Consider the following 17,536-nt stretch of genomic DNA (forward strand, 5'->3'; position numbering starts at 1 on the left):
ACTATTATGAACTACTGGACTATATTGAACTATTTTGTGGAATTCATGCATCTACAATATTTGAATGCCCATTTCTAACAAAACTAAACAAAACAGGGAATACAAATGAAGGACCATTTTGTATCTGTAGATACAGAATAGTTAGGATAGACATACAGCTACTTTTTCTTAATTCAATGAGAAGAAAGATTTGTACTAATAGTGTTTAGACAAGATATCATCTCTGCATCTTGTACTATGAATAACTACCATGAAGACAATATGCAATGTATTAATTATTATAACTGTCTTACTTACCTGTTTTGAAACTGTCTTATTGCTATTTTTTTCTCAATAAAATTAATTTTTTAAAAAACAATGAAGTGGGAGGGCTGGCCAAATAGCTCAGCAGATTAAAGCACCTGCAAGCAGGTGCAGGGTCCAGAGATTCCATCCTCAGGCCTGCTGTACCAGTGCTGGCCCTGTGGTGCACTGAGATGGCAATTGAGACTGGACATGATAGCATGCGCCTGTAATCCCAGCTTTTGGGAGGTTGTAAACAGGTGGATCACTACGAGTCCAATCTAGTAGTGAGACCCTGAACACCCTGTAGACCCTTCCCTAAAATACAAAAAGAAAGAAGAAAGAAAGAAAGAAAGAGAAAGAAAGAAAGAAAAAGAAAGAAAGAAAGAAAGAAAGAAAGAAAGAAAGAAAGAAAGAAAGAAAGAAAGAAAGAAAGAAAGAAAGAGAAAAAAGAAAGAAGGAAAGAAAGAATGAGCTGTGTTTCCCTAGTCCAACCTGGCACAAGTCCATAAAAAGTCATTTTTTTTTCTCTGTATGCAACAAGGTAAAGGACTCATAATCTCTGATTTTCAAAAGAAAAAGGGTAAACTTTTGTGTATTGTCCATGCTCTACCAAAAAAAAAATTCTTTCTAGAGAGGATGGGTTTTGGCTGCAACTTTACCCATTTTATTTTCTTTTTCACAGTATGAAACAAATACAGAAAATACTTAGGTTCTCCTCCTGCCGAACTAATTTCTTTATCTATTGCACTTTTACTCAGAAAAAAAGATTAATAGTTATGTTTTCAAAGTGATGTTGCCTACTGCGAAACTTGTTCACCTGCCATTTCTAAAAAGTGTACAGCACAGAGAAGCTTCTGCGTGGATTACAGCAAATTCAGAAAACAACTCTTCTGCAACTACAGTTTTGCCCCCCTGCAGAAAAAGAAATGGGTAAAAATGGTTGGGCTTTTTCTGGCGCACTTAACTGCATTAGCACTACAAGTAAATCCTGACAAAATTTAAAATGCAATTGCATCGGAAGTGCATTCAGTGTAAAAACTTCTCAGATTTACTCTATTCTAATCAACATGGCAAAGCAATTGAATAATAAATTTGAGCTGCAAAAATCACGCATGTCAGGAGACCCTTCAAGGTACAACACTCAACATCTAAGACAAACAGCAATATTGTGAATAAAAATAAATTGATAGGATGAACATCTATTTATTATGCTAAAGGCAGAACTACAAGCATACAAATATTATGTTTCAGAAAACGCATATATAAACAAAAGCTCGTGTACATTTTGTAACTAAATAGGATTTCCTTTCCTATTATGAAATCTGTTCGTAGCCTTTAAAAATAGCAGTCTGAAATTATTTTACTTGCCTATTTGATTACTATTCTTCTTCTTTTACTATACTATAACTTTGCCAAAAGGATTTCACTTTTTCCAAAGTGAGCAATGTCAAAATGTGTCTTTTTCTTCCACATGGTCTGAAGGAACCTAGTTTTCCTTGGCTGAGAATTGAAATAGTCACGGTTAAATTGAACAAATCACAAACAGTTTCTAATTCCTTTAGAGTTATTCAGTTTTACTCCTCAGAATAAGAACTCAGAAATATAGTGAGATTTATATTAAAATCAGCAATCAACTTGTCAAATCCTGAACCCCACGTGCGTACTCTAGCAGTTCTGATTACAGAGACAACCAGAGACCCTCGAGCAAAATCCAGCAGAGAATTTACTGATTGTACAATCCCTTTAGCACTGGGCCTTTTGAGCAGTACTTTTTTTCATGTAGACTATTTTACGCTTTTGATTTTTCCTTCCACTACTCAGATTTACTTCCCCTTAATTCCTTAAAATTATTTTTTTAATATCTTAAAAGTTATCAATATTATGAAATCTGTTCTTAGTCTTTAAAAATAGCAGGCTGAAGTTATTTTACTTGCCTGTCTGATTACTATTCTTCTTCATTTACTATAGTATAACTTTGACAAAGTAGAGACTCCCTTTCCACTGTTGTATCCCGAGTACCTAGGACAGAGCCTGGTAGCTTTTACTGGCTCCTTTCCAGGTAGTAATATGCAAAATCTCTGATTTCATGTTAATCTCCTTCCTAATGTCCAGACCCATGTGTCTACATCCTATTGAGTGTCTCTACCTGAGACTCTCATATTTATTATATTTAATTGAAATATATTTAGTAATTACAGACTATGATAATTATGCTATACAAATGGATAATTTGACATACAATTACATTGTGAAATAATTACCTCAAATTATATTTGTTTTAAATTCACTATGTGCAGTGAAAGTGAAATTATTACATCTACATTCACCGCCTCTTACAATCCTCTGCTTCAAAACTTTCCCTTTGCCTACATTCCCTTTGCTTCCAATATCGATTCAGTGACTTAGTTCAGAAACTGAAAGTTCTCTGAAACTCATCTCACAGGTTTCTCCTCCTATCAGTGCATTGATAAATTATTTTCATGATGTTGCCTAAATATCTCTCAAAAGATCTCCTATGTTCTCTAGCTACACCTTCACCTCGGTAGCTCAATCTGTTACCCTAGCTCTTGTTTTCAAAACAAGCATCTTTGGGAGCCAGGGATATAGCTCAGAGGCATAATCACCTGCCTGATGAGTATAAGGTCTCAAGTTTGATCCCCAGTACCTAAAATTAAAACAGCATCTTTGCTTTCACTTCGTTTTCTCCACTACCCACAGTGTCGAAAGAGTAGTTCGTACATTACTCCCCCTTGCCATTTTATACCAGATTTTAGATGGGAAAGTTTCCTGATTCCTTGCCTCCACTCCTCCCCTGAGATTCTTCCTCATTTCTTTCCTCAGGAGCAATAAAGTTACCATTTATAGTTCTCCCTTTATCTCTTTCTTGACTCCCTGGATGAATAATTTTTAACTCCAATTACAGAGAGGACACAAATGACTTTAAGTAACTCTAAATTATCTTGTCAATCTTGTCTGTATCACTTAAGCAACATAAAATGAATGTGATTAATCTAAACTCATATTTAATAAATAAATTAATAGTCCTCTTGGTTGATAATTTTGCTCTTTTAAATCTTCTCACCTCTCCACTCAGATACTTCAAGGGAAAACAATTTGCCTGTCATAAGGCTAGCACTGATGTTGCAGATGCTGCAGAATCTCATCTCTGACCTGCAAGCAAAATTTCAGTGGTTGATGTGAGGACTTCGGCAGGCAGTCCTTGTTGAAGCAGGAACCAAGTGACTTTGCTTCCATCTGATGATAAAGTCTCTGGAATCCACACCAATGCACATTCGTTATGCATATGACCAACACGTGGGTATGAATCTGTGTCTTATCTGAATGTCTTAGTTGGAGCCATTACTCCTATTGAAGTAGTGCAAAATATTGTACAAAATTTCGTTGTCTGTCAATGGTTTCCCATTAACATGCAATCAGGAGGAGATCAAAATTATAGGCATAAGGAAAAAAATCTTAGTTGAAAAAAGAAAAACATTAAACAGTTGACATAAAAAACACACTTCATGGGAAACAAAAACCAATAAATTGAATCATTTAGAAATTAATACATGGAAGCTAAGTTAACTTTATATATTAATAGAAGGAGCTAGCTGTAGTCAAAGTACAATAACAAAAATCTTTCCAATAAAAACAAAATTTTTAGGCCATGAACCTAAAAGGTAGACCTGGAAAGTACTCAGAGAGTACATTGAGAGCACAGATAATTTAAACAATTTTAATGATAAGCAATATCACAAAAGAAAGTGAAAATTACCCATGAAGCACAAAAATTAGATTGATCTCAAACTGTTGCATAATAATAAATGTCTGAAAAGCATAAAGAATTTCTCTGTAGAGACATGAGGCCCACTTCATGGTGAAAGAACTCTACATCCTGTCAAGTTGACATTTCTATGTGTGTAAACTAGAAAAAAAATTATCATAAATGGAAGAGCTGAAAAGGAATATTACTGTTACACATTCCTGGGGTCGGGCACTTAAGGATGTGTCACTGCTCAAGGTAATACTTTTCTAGAGATTCAAGGAAAAATACTCTAGGCATGGCCTTTTTAGCACAGACTGAGGTTTTAGCCTTGGAAAGAGCTGGTCTACTTTTTTCCACCTGGTCCATCCACTTTAGACAATGAAATTCAGTGATAGAAAGCTCCATGACCATACTTTCACTAAAGTCTCTCCTGTTGTACAGTATTTTTCCACTAGAATTATAAAATCACTCAAATTATCACACTCAAAATTGGGCATGGTGCCACATGCCTGCAATCCCAGCACTGGAGAGGCTGAGGCAGGAGGATCACTATGATTCTGAGCTACGTGGCAATACCCTCTACCAAATAAATAAATAAAAGATTAAAACTGAAGGACAGCAGGAAATATACCTGCTCATTACAAGAACCTTAGCACTAAGTGCATTGTAGATCAGTGTTATTAAAGTCTTGTGATTGAATATTTAAAGGCAAAAGGTGAGGGGAATAAGTGTGTACCGTGTAGCAGCACATTCTATTTGGAAAACTCAATAGACATACATGGATGCTATTCTGGGCCAGGCCCTTACTTACTTTGGAGCTGGAGAACCACTGAATAAAGATATGTGTGCCAACAGACTCTCTTCTGCCCTTGCATTATTTTATCTTATGTTAGTGTGTCAGTCAACTTCCCATTTCTGGACAAAATACGTGACACCCACCACTTAATGGAGAGGTTCGTTTGACCCATACTGTTAGAGGTTTCAATCCATGATCAGCTGTCTCAATGACAGGAACACCATGGTGGAAGCTCATGGCAGAGCACAGTTGCTTTGTTTGTGGTGTCTGAGAAGGAGCACCAGAGAGAAAGAGGCCAGGAATGAGCTGTAGGAGCCAAGGTCACATGTGCTTCATCAACCCAGCCATACCAAGAATGATGCTTTACTAATCTCTAGATGACTCCCAACCCAAACAGTTGGCAGAATTAAGCTTATCTGTCCTAACTGGCAAGTTTGCTATACAGAAATCATTGGGGTGGAAGTTGGAGCATATCATTTTAATACTATGCTAGGCTTCCCTGTGACAAAGTTGGCTAGACTCTCTATTCTTACAAGGCTTCCTCAAATGGGAAACCATCTCTATACTATCTGTGAGTAGGCAATATAAAGTTAGATTGGAATAGAAGAAAAAATGTACTAAGGTGCAATAGCACTTTAGATCACAACTCAATTCATTCCACAATTCTGGGAAAGATGGCTGTGTTTGTGTTTAGGCAACGAAGGTGACTGCGTTCTTGTTCATGCATAGTTCGAAAACAGAAGCAAATTTTGCTGAACACTTCTGTTCATGAGCCAACTTGTCGGCAAGTAGAAGCACTTGTGAACAGAGGCATTGGTGTAATAAGTACAGTTTTTGATATGACTTAAATGTTATGGTCAGGCATTTGACAATTCAGAAAGTCAACATATTTTTGTGATGGTGTCTATTTAAAATTCTCATCCTGTGTTTAGCTCCTGGCAAGGGGCAGACACTTAGAACATTGGTCTTTCAGATCTAATCTTATCTGAGTACGGCCATTCGCCTTTCTCTCTAGGTCCATAATGTAGTGAAATAAGAATTGAAAGCCAGCTGACACAGCAGAAATAAAGATTACTATAACACTTTAAGAAAGTAATATGAGAAGAAGGAAGCTTCATGTTGTCATTAGCCATGTGGTCTTAAGAATAGACGAGGTAACATTACAAGAATGGTCATCTTTAGTGTAGTTTGTGTTCCCAGAGATGTATATTCTCAATACTTGAGTTGAGTACTCTAAAATATCTCATCATGATGTAATTCTCTCTCCTTCTGAATGAATTCACTATACAACAATGGAAATTGTAATATCGTTTCACCGTCCTATGTAAAGAAAGGTAGAACTTTAAAAATAATGTTATAATAACGTGAAATGTTTGCAAGGCATTCCATCAATAGCAGAAAAATTCTGAGGATATCACATGACCTGGAAAGCAAATGATATTGAGCAGTATCAAAAGCTCTCATAAACAGAGCTATATTTATATATTTTTTTGATAACAATAAAATTCTTCATAGGAAAATTTGCATGGGTTTAGGTACACAATTTCTGTACAAGTATAGGCAGACATCATCAGATTTGTACTATCACATACATATGTTATCATTATGTAGTATTTCAAAGCTTGTAGACCAAAAATGTTATTTTTTTCAATAATACACTGCATACATTCTTCCCAGTGGTTAATTGCTGTACAAGATGCAGACTTGTGATCCTACTTACAAACACCATTAGAACAAATCATTCTACTCATTAAGAGAATGCAACTATATATCTATCCCAACCACTTTGAATACAGAGATACAAAATGGACATTCATAGTTATATCCCAATTTTTTAAGCTATAAATTCAAAGTGCAAGAGTATTGCCAAGCTTGGAACAAAAGGATGGAGAGACATAAGAGTTAAGGAAAGAAATTCAGTAATGGGTCCACCTGTATTAATTTTGCATAGTGCTTTCCTCCAGCAGAGAGAGTTCAGCATTTAATATGAAATATTTTACCTAAAGAAGTGCCCATCTTTTCACACACTGCTGATTCTCAACTAGTCATAGATTTCAGAATAATACATATTTTTCCACAAAATAAGCCCACTGGATTTTTTGTCAGCCTATGAATATAGCAGCATATCAGGGTTGAATGACTTCTTTGATTAGTTCTAATTGTCTACATCTTTGATTTAGAATCAATGGTAGTAATGGTGTTAGCTGTTAGAGTTATTTTTTTCACTCTGTTGATGTGTAACAACAGTGTTTCTAAAACTGCGCTGGTGCACAGATGCAGTTATTCAATCATATTTTAAGGCTTCAACATTACTGGAAAATCTTACATGTTTGTATTTTTGATAGTCTAAAAGATTACAATAAATGCATTTATGAAGCTGCTTCATAAAATATATATTTTCATTGCTTCAGGTTTATATCTGTATTTAGGATTCATATAAAGTAAGGGAAAATAATGCCACAAGATTCTGCTGAAGAATTAAGTACGGTGTCTATGAGAATAATGAAGATCCCTGGCATAATTGCGATTTCATTGGAAATGTGACTATCGAGGCTTAGTGCATTTTTTTGCTATAACAGAATATCACAGACTAATGCATTGTGAATAATGAAGTTTATTGAACTCATATTTCTAGCAGCCAAAAGTCCAGGATTGAGTAGTCATATCTGATGAGGTCCTTTCCTTCTCAATAACGTCCGCAAACTCAAGGGGACAGTGCATGCAAGAGAGAAAGAAAGAGAGCAGAGGTCTCTCTTTCAGAGTTGCTCCCTCCATAATCCACTCCTTCAGTGACTAACCCATTCCCATGATAATGGATTTAATGCATTTATGAGATCACTGCCCTTATGGTTTAATTGCTTCTTGAAAGCCCAACCTCTTAAAACCATTACAGTAACAGATTTTAACATGAATTATGGAGGGACCATTAAATCTTGTAAATTTGAGTCTAAGCTGTGTTGGTTTCTCAAAGACTAGGCCAAGCTTCACATATGTAAGCCTCGTTCATAATTGTCTAAACCAGTCAAGTATCAAGTGTGTAGGTGATTTCCATCTGATCAAAATATTTGAGTTGACATCATGTCATACATCTTAGTGAGTTTGAGATGCTATGACAAAATGCCATAGATTAGATGACTTAGAAATAAGAGAAATGTATTATAGTTCTGGGGAAGTCCACATGGTCAGGTACCAGTGAAAATTCTCTTTAGTATTATAAACTGCCAACTTCTCCTTGTATCTCACAGGGAAGCAAGGGAACAATAAAGCCCTCTAAGGTCATTTTCAGAAGAGTATTAATCCCACTCGTGACAATGCCATCCTCATGTCATAAGTACACATAGCCCCATCTTGTAACATGCTGACCTTGATGGTTGGATCTCAATATATCAATTTTGTGGGGAAACTTTCATTCTATTCCTTTCTGCTCTGGAACCCCCCAAATTTATGCCCTCCTTACATGCAAAATATATTCATTTGAAGTCAACATCCAGAAATATAAACTCTTCCCAACACCTAATGAAGCATCTGAAGTCCAAAGTCTCATCTCAATATGACATAAATGACGTATGAGAATCCAAGTACAGCTCATCCTTACACAACATTGTTCTCTAGCTATGACTATGAAAGCAAACCAGTTCAAGCTCCATGCCTCCAAAGTACAGCAGTGATGCAAGCATGCAATAAGCATTCTGCGTCTACATGAAACAAAGCAAGGAAGGAATGTGTGACAGGTCTCGAGCAAGTTCAAAAATCTAGCAAGGCAAACCCCAGGAGATACTGGCTTAGAAAAATACTCTATGGTTTTGTGGCATATTCTCCATGCCTGCAGAGGTCATAGCCTCACCTTCTGGTTCTACTGGGAAATTGGTCCTGGAGCTACAAATCTGGCAGGCAGAGGTGACACAGTACAGGCCTGTCCTGACTGCTTGAGGAGAAGCTATCTGATTTACTTGAAGTATCTGATTTGTTGAAAGCAGGGCAATGGTTACCCTTACGAAACAAAAGGATCACATTTTTTTCTATGAAGGACCAGCCAAATAGCTCAGCAGATTAAAGTGGCTGCTAGCAGACACAGGGGCTGGTGATTCCATTCCTGGGCATGTTGTGCCGGCCCTGCCCCAGGGGCGTGCTGAGAAAGTGATTGAGACTGGGAGTGGTGGCGCGCGCCTGTAATCCCAGCTCTTGGGAGGCTGTAAACAGGTGGATCACTACATGTCCAATCTAGTAGTGAAACCCTGAACACCCTCTAGACCCTTCCCCCCACAAAAAAATAAATTAAAAATTTAAAAAAAAGATTTTTGGTAATATGCCCAAAAATCTTTTTTTCAATTTTTAATTTTTATCTTCGTGAATTCACAAATTTGTGAAGCATTCCATATTTCTTGAATAACTACTGTGAAAACAATATGCAATGTATTAATTATTGTAACTATCCTACTAACCTGTTTTGAAACTGTCTCTTTGCTATTTCTCAATAAAATTAATTTAAAAATTTTAAAAAGAAAATAAAAAAATTACTGTGAATTATCCTGCAGGTCATGCTTCTTTTGACTTGAGTAGTAGGTATTTGCTGATCAAGAGTTCTGTGGTGCCATCCTACAGAAACAATGAGGCATAACAGCTTGTCCTTATTCCTTCCTATTTCTTTCTCTTTCGGTTGAAATCTGCAGAGTAACTGAGGAAGTTCACGGTTCATTCCCGTACTAATCTACTCAATGAACAATAGTTTGTCCGTGTCCTCAGCATTCTCACCCAAACATCTCTTCTCTTTTTAGCAATGTAGATGTTACAGAAGATTTTAAAGTCTTTAAACTTTGGTTCATTTTTACCTTAGTGTTTTCATCCTTAGGGCATTCATTTGTTCTTGTACTTTACTATAAGCATCCATGAAAACACAAACAACTCCTTCAATAATTTGCTTAGAGATTTCACCAGCTCAATATTTTTTTTTTTTTTTTAATGCGGAACCGGGATTGAACTCAGGCCCTTCCGCTTGCCAGGGAAGCACTTATTCTACTGAGCCATCTCCCCGGTCCTCACCAGCTCAATATTAACTTTTCTGCTTGCACGTTCTCCCGCCCACAGAACCTTAGAACATGAACAGGAGTGAACCAAGTTCTTAGTCACTTTATAACAGGGATTGTTTTTCTTCTAGCTTCCAATAATATATCCTATTTTCCATCTGAGACCTCATGACAATGACATTTATTATCCACATCCCTACCAACATTCTGTTCATAATTACTTATGTTTGCTCCAAGAAGATGGAATATTTCCAGATGCCTTCTTTCTTCCTCAGTACTCATCAAAATCCTTTTAGCTCAAAACTCTTTTAGAGTCCGTTCTTCCTCCATCTCCAAAGTTTTTTCCACATTTTTAGCTGCTTGTCACAGCAATTAGATCTAGGCCAAGAATTTTGAAAAATTAAAACAAAACAGAAAACACATGAAAACTAGATCCAAGAATCTAAGAGAATGTTACATAAGTTCAAACATACATGTACATGCACATACACACACACCCCATATTCATACATAAAAATTAAATTAAAATTCATGAAGGCAGCCAGTGCACAAAGGGACATATTATACAGAAAATAGCTGTAATGTTAGAACATTGTGCATGCCAAAATAATAGTCACATCTTTAAAGTGATATAAAGAAAAAAATGTCAATTAGTGATTCCAAATACAGCAAAAATTGACTTTCCAAAATGAAGAAGCAAATATCTTCCAAGACAAACGAGAAGTAAGAAAATTTATCAAGTGGAGGACAAAAATGTGTTACAGAAAAATTTCCTTCCAGATATATATAATTTTAGACAAAAATTGGATCTGCTGAAGAAGACTATTAGAAATGCTACTGAGAAAGTTCAAGTAAGATTCGAGTTTTCTTTTTCTAATGTGTGAGGCTTTCAAATCACCCTGGCCAGGACAATTTCCAAAATGATTAAACTTTATTTCTCTGTTGTTCACATGTAGCTGGCTGTGGAATTTGGGGAATCGAAGTTAAAATTTCATTCATATGCATCTTGTGTCCACTTAGTTGGTCTCTAATATAATTCAATGAATTTAAAGTCATAAGTTTTTAAAGCAAAGAGTAATTAATATGCTTTTAGATTATATTATGGTTTGCTGTATTATAGCATATGACAACAATCACACAAGTGAAAGGAAGAAGAAATGGAAACACAATGGTTTTTGAAGGTCTGTTTTAAGATCTCCATGCTTGGGCTCTGGAGATGGCTCAGTAGAATAAGCACTTGCCTGGCAAGTGCAAGGGCCTGAGTTCAATCCCCGGTACTGAAAAAAAAGCTAAAATGTCCGTGCTTGATTCTGCTAATCGAAAAATGCACAACCAAACAAGAAAGCAACTTAAAAATCCCTCAAGGGAAAGACAAGTAATCTTCTCGTGTATTTGTATAACAAAATATTACTCAACAATAAAAAGCAACGAAGTGATGACAAATAAGAGTAGAATAAATCTCATATGCAACATAGAAGTTAAAACCACGGAAAGTCTCCATCCTGTTACTTACATAACATTTTGGGAAAGGTAAAATGTATGTGCACAAAGATGTTTATGCTTTTCAGGGGTTGGAAAATGTGAGGGCTTGAAATAAAAAGATGCAGAAAAATATTAAATCTTCCTGTGTATTAATTATATGGAATTAAAAGTAATGAAAATTAAAAACCCTGTGATATCTAAAATAGAAAGATTCATACAGTTGAGGAATCCTTGTATTTCACTTCAATGCCTATTAATCAAAATTATTTCCCATGATTATAATCTAGTGTCTAAAACATGGTTAATTTGTTTAAAAAAAGTTATTTTGAATCCAGGATCAAGAGCCATTTTAAAATATTGTTTAACATTTTCAATTAAATCACCCAAAAACCGATTAAGATGAGACTGGTTGCATTGAGGCTGTATGACCCTAGACCCATTAGTCTAATAAAGTTGTATCTAAACATTCCTTTTCTCACTGGCATTTCATCAAATTCTCCTCATCCCTACATGGTGTCTTTATTTTTTTTTCCGAGATCCTTCTGTTTATCACTCTCATCCTATTCCAGGACACAGTATCTTTGCAGCAGATGCATGCAAAATTTTCCCACTTCTGTAAAAGGCTCAAGTCAACCACTTCTGACATTGCCAGTCCTACAGATAACCCATTACTATTCTGGACTACTAGACTGTATTGGATTATTTTGCTGAATTCGTACATCTACAATATTTAAATAGCAATGGAATACTCACCTCTGACAAAACTAAACAAAAAGATGTGATACAAATGAAGGACCACTTTGTATCTGCACACACAAAACAGAATAGACATACAGCTACTTTCTCTTAATTCAGTGAGAAGAAAGATTTGTACTGATAGTGTTTGGACAGGATATCATGTCTGCATCTTGTACTATGAACAACCACTATGAAGACAACAATATGCAATGTATTAATTATTGAAAGTGTCTTATCAATCAGTTTTGAACCTGTCTCATTGCTATTTATTTCTCAATAAAATTGATAAAAAAATTTCCTGTTCCTCATAGGAAACAAGGTAGAAAAGAAAATCCCATCCCCATCAATTTCGAAGGGTCCTGCTTGTTTACTAATGAAGATGAAAATGTATGAGTACTAAAAAGACCAGAAATTATTCCTCAATATAATAAAGAAACTGAAGAATTCTCCTGAGTGGATTCTAGCTATGGATAGAGAGACCTTTCTTCTTTGGTCTATCCCAGGGTTTCCATAAATTTTTCCTTCTTGCAATCTTTTTATCTTTTAAGTTAATTTTATTTTGTAAGACTCTGCCACATACACCATAGGAAATGCCTGCCTAAGATGTGCTCTTTTCACAGGTTATGAATATAAAGATAAAAAACTCCAACTGGGAGAAAAGCAGGCTAGAAACTTGTCTTCTAGAGCAAAATAGCATTTTCCCTTTGTATTGTACAAGTCCAGGAAAAAAAGGAAGGCAAGGGAGTTAGAGTTGACAGAAATTATTCTCGTTTTCCCCCTTGAGGAGGACTCATTCCGTAGTCTTATTTAATGAATTCTCACTGTGTGCTAGCACTGAATAAAGCTGATACAGTGGGTCCTTTTATGAAAGCCACATGGTAATAGGAAGCATTCAAGGACAGAAAACTCCAAGTTGCAAACAAGTATGAGGATTTTCATGCTATGAAAATAGTCCCTTAGTATATTACCAGTATCTTCTAAATACTACTCTAATTTTCAACATATAGTACCTTATTTTCATATATTAGTGTATTATTATTTTATGCAGTTAAAATGTATTATTATTTTAACATATGTGTAACTATGTTAAGCGAAATGTCCTGTTTATTTTAACTATTGTTCATTGTGTACGTAATTTTAAAGACACCTTGAATCAAGAAATGTTAGTCATCTACAATCGGCTCTATTTGTCCATTACTGTGTATTACTGAATATCTGAGAGGATGAAGCACAGAAAGGGAATCCTGGGGTAAGATACATAGCTGCCGACACAATCATTGTTAATTTGTTCAGGGAGATGTGATGGGTACCAAAAAAATAATGACAGCCAAAAAAATTTTTTTTCTGGACTGGGTAGAAAAACACTGACAAATTCTAGTTGGTGAACTGAATACCAAGCAAACAATAAGTACCTGCATAGAATGTTCTCATTAAAATGCATTGAGTATCAAATTCAATGGGTTTTAAAGTAGCCGAGTACCAGGGTAGCCTATAGCACTTGACCAAACTTGAATACAATATCTGTGCTTTCTACAGAGACAAACTCATTTCTGTACCGAAAATTTTAATTTCTACATTCAACAGCAACCCAAATTCCTGAAATGATGCCATTTTTATTTGTGGAATAAAAACCAGTTATTTTACCATACTTTCAAAATATGCAGAGGGATTCAATGAGTAGAAACTAAATCCAGGATAATCCAGTTACCAACGAAAGGAAATCAAATGCAAACACAAATTGGAAAAATCACAACCATGCTGTGTGTGTATGGCAGGACGGTGAGGGGGGGCAGATAGCAAGAATGTCATGCCCAGCCCTAAAAACAGCCCTTCAAGAATATGAGATGGCAATCTGATAGAGAGAGAAAGCATGCACACACATCCTCTCAGGCTCTGAGAACTGCAGAAACAACGGAGAAAGCCTAAGAGATTTGGGGGTAGAAACACCAATTACAACCTGGCTGTTTCACAGGAGTGCTTCAGTGAGCCATTCATCTGCAGGTTTATTAAAATATGTGTTAACTTTTCAGTACTAGTACAGTAAATTGTTCAGCTCTTTACATGGCTTTTAATTCTAGACAAAGTCAAGGACTACAAAATGGGGAAAAATATGACTAGATGACCTTGGTCTCATCTAGATGAAGACCATCTACTATGCACACTTTTTCTACTAGTTCAGACTTGACTCTTGCCTCACCATTCTAGGTCTTGACCACTTCTTTGGGCGTGGCCCACTATAACTTTCCTGTCTTCAACTTGTCACACTCCTCCTTGATCTCACCCAATATTAAGCTTTGTTATCCAGTGGCAGTCTTTCTTGGCAACCTTCTCATCCTAGGGAACTCTTAGTTACAGCCAACAAACCTTAGTGCTTCAGAAAGTAGGTAGATGATCTCAAACCTTTCTCCCACACAGAAACCCAGAGAAGATATCTTTATAGCCTTTCTTAAAGTTTTGCTCAAAGATTCTTCTGGTAGACTGTCTCCCCATGAGAAGTCAGAGCAAAAGGATTTTGCTTACCTTATATTCCTAAACATCAAGGCAAAAATCTATCATAACATTCCCCTGACAGTTGTATAATGGTGCAGGGGATCAGTACCTTCACTTCCCAGATCTCTGGTAAGCGTGAAAAGGTGGGAAGAATAAGAATGTCTTAAAAAACCTTCTTTGCATTTCCCAGGCAGCTTTTGCTGTCACAGAGGGATGGTGCTTTTGCTGGCCCAGAAGTCAAAAATCTTATCTGTGACCACTGACCTGTGATCTTACAACTACTTCTCAGGTAAACAGAAGCACAGGCCTCTAAATGTGAATGGAAATAGGCACAGGAGAAAGGGACACAAATTTTGTTCAATTAAATTAACAAAAATTTATGGGACCAATGTGATAACTAGCTTGAATAGTAGGATGCAATCATAAGATAATTTAACTTTATTTCCACACTCTTTCTTCAACTTTGCTTGGTAGGAGTAGTTTTCACCAATCAGTGAAAAGAGGAACCCATCTCTACCTTTTCTAGTTACTTAGGATATAAAGCCACAAATTTCATGAAAATCATGTTCTCAAGTGACTACTTAAAATGCCTAACACTATACAACTATCTACCAATAAAACTTTAAAATTTAAATTAAATTAGCCATTTTCCCAGCCCTCTCTGAACTCCTGACTGTGTCAATTTGAAATAATGAGTGCCAGATAACTCTTCCTGTACTCCCAGTTCTTCCACCAGAGTCAACCTCTGTGTAGCTGGAAGTTGTCAGTTGGTGATTAGAAGAAACCAGCCAAGGGTTTATCATGCATACCTCTTCTCTTCTTCTAACCAGGGTCCTATCACTAGTTTTTGCTCATGGAATCCAACAGGAAGTGAAAGATTCCTAGCAGCCTGAGGGACCTCAATAAGGCATGTGCTGGGAGTGATTGTGCTGTACTTTCTGGCCCAATGTAGAACTCCCAATGGAGCACTTCAAGGCAGAGTCAATAAATAGGAGGCTGATGTTATCAATGATCCGATGGAAAAATGCTGCCCAACAGTATTTAACTAAACTATGAAGGGAATGAGTCATAACCACCATTGTGTTTTACCCATCTAGAGTAGTGGTCATGTCTAAGGCTGCTTCTGCTATCTACCTGAGTTAATACTGGAAATAAGAAGGAAAAGAAAGCAAAGAATACCAATATTGGCTGGTACAAGTATGGTGGTTCTTATGAGCTGCCCTGGGGAGATGCTTCACTCCTCTTGCCAACCGTTCTCTTTACTCAGGCTAAACATTCTGTGCTTATTATTTATACTCTAGCATTTAGGAATCTGCAATGAATTGGTTTCAGCTTCTGCCTTCTGGTGTATGCCTGAACACCTAAGGTAATATCCATCCAGCTCTGCATTGTTTCTACCCCTCAAGTGATGCACTAGAATAGTTATTCAGGCTTGGCTCCAATATCCAATAAACTCCTTTTTTTTTTTTTTTCCAGTACCGGGGATTGAATTCAGGACCCTGAACTTGCCAGGCTGGTACTTATTCTATTGAGCTATCTCCCTAGTCCTCCAGTAAACTCTTGAAGAGAACAAACTAACACCAACCTCTCACCTCCACTCATCTATTCCCTGTGGAAGCAGCTGCCCAGACTCTTCTTGCTTTTTTTTTTAGGTTTTCAAAATACAAGTTAAACGTCAGCCTAATGAATCCATTTTATTGAAGCAAATAGGTATTGTGTGTGTGTGTGTGTGTGTGTGTGTGTGTGCATTTGATTTGTCAATTTTTGACTGGTGATAAACCATGAAGTTTTGCTCTGACATGTGTCTTCGAGATGTTACATCTATTGCATTTTGTTACCTCAGTGAAATTTTAAATACAAGTAATTATACTTCCCCAGTTATAGAATTCTAAAACTCCCAGTGATTTCCTACCGGAAATCTCTAGACGTTTCACAGTTATCTTTTTAAAATTTCATGTTGTAAATATAAAACTAAGTTTTTACTTAACATTGTCTGTCTCTCACTCTGCCTCTGCCTGTCTGCCTCTCTCTGTCTCTCTCTCTTTCTCACTCTGTCACTTTTCTGTAGCATTCTTCCCTCACTTTTATTTCTCATTGTTCACAATTAAATAGTATTCTTTTCTGAGAATCTATATATGTATTTAATCAAAAACTTTTTGAAGATTCAGACTTTTCTTCATTGCAGGGAAATTATCTTTCATTATCCCTTAAATTATTGGCTCTTTTACATTCGCATTATATTTTCTTTTTGAAGAATTCTAGTATACAGAAAGAGTCTCAGTTAAATCTGCAATGTTAATCTTTTTTCATGTCTTTTGCTGTTATCTTGAATTCTTAGATAATTCTTCAAATTAATTTACTAATCTCATTGTTTGAAATACCCATTCTATTCATGTGTTTTTGTTAAATTCTGCAATAATGCTTCATACTAAACATTTTAATAATTTAATTCCTCCTTTTCAATGACCACATAATCTCTTCAAATATAATAGCCCCTCGAATTGCAGTGAGAGTGTGAATTACAATTTTCCTGACATTTTCCATGGTTTGGTGCATTAATCTTGTTTCTTTGAAAGATGTTTGACCTCAGCATTCTTACTGCTTCTCTTTTCAGCAAATAATTCTTTTCAAGAGTCTGATGATAAATATTTTATTGTCTGATTATATACCTAATTCCAAATTAATGTCTTTAATATAGTTTTAAAAAATGAGCCCCAGGCAAAATTGCTATTATCTTTTATTTGAAATAATTAATACCCAGTATTGTAAAAGTGATGCCCATTTTTATATGAATAAAAGTTTTTTAAAACCTACTTATGAATAAAGTGAGTATTAAGAAGCACTTTGAGCAGCTCTGATTAAGATTTAATTGTAATTATTGAATTGGAAAAAATTACAGAGACCACACAAAATCATTACGGATGAAGTGGCTTGAATTTGCCCTCCTGAAAAGTG

The sequence above is a fragment of the Octodon degus genome, unplaced genomic scaffold (assembly GCF_000260255.1).
Source record: "Octodon degus isolate 3935 unplaced genomic scaffold, OctDeg1.0 scaffold00058, whole genome shotgun sequence".
Taxonomy (NCBI): domain Eukaryota; kingdom Metazoa; phylum Chordata; class Mammalia; order Rodentia; family Octodontidae; genus Octodon; species Octodon degus.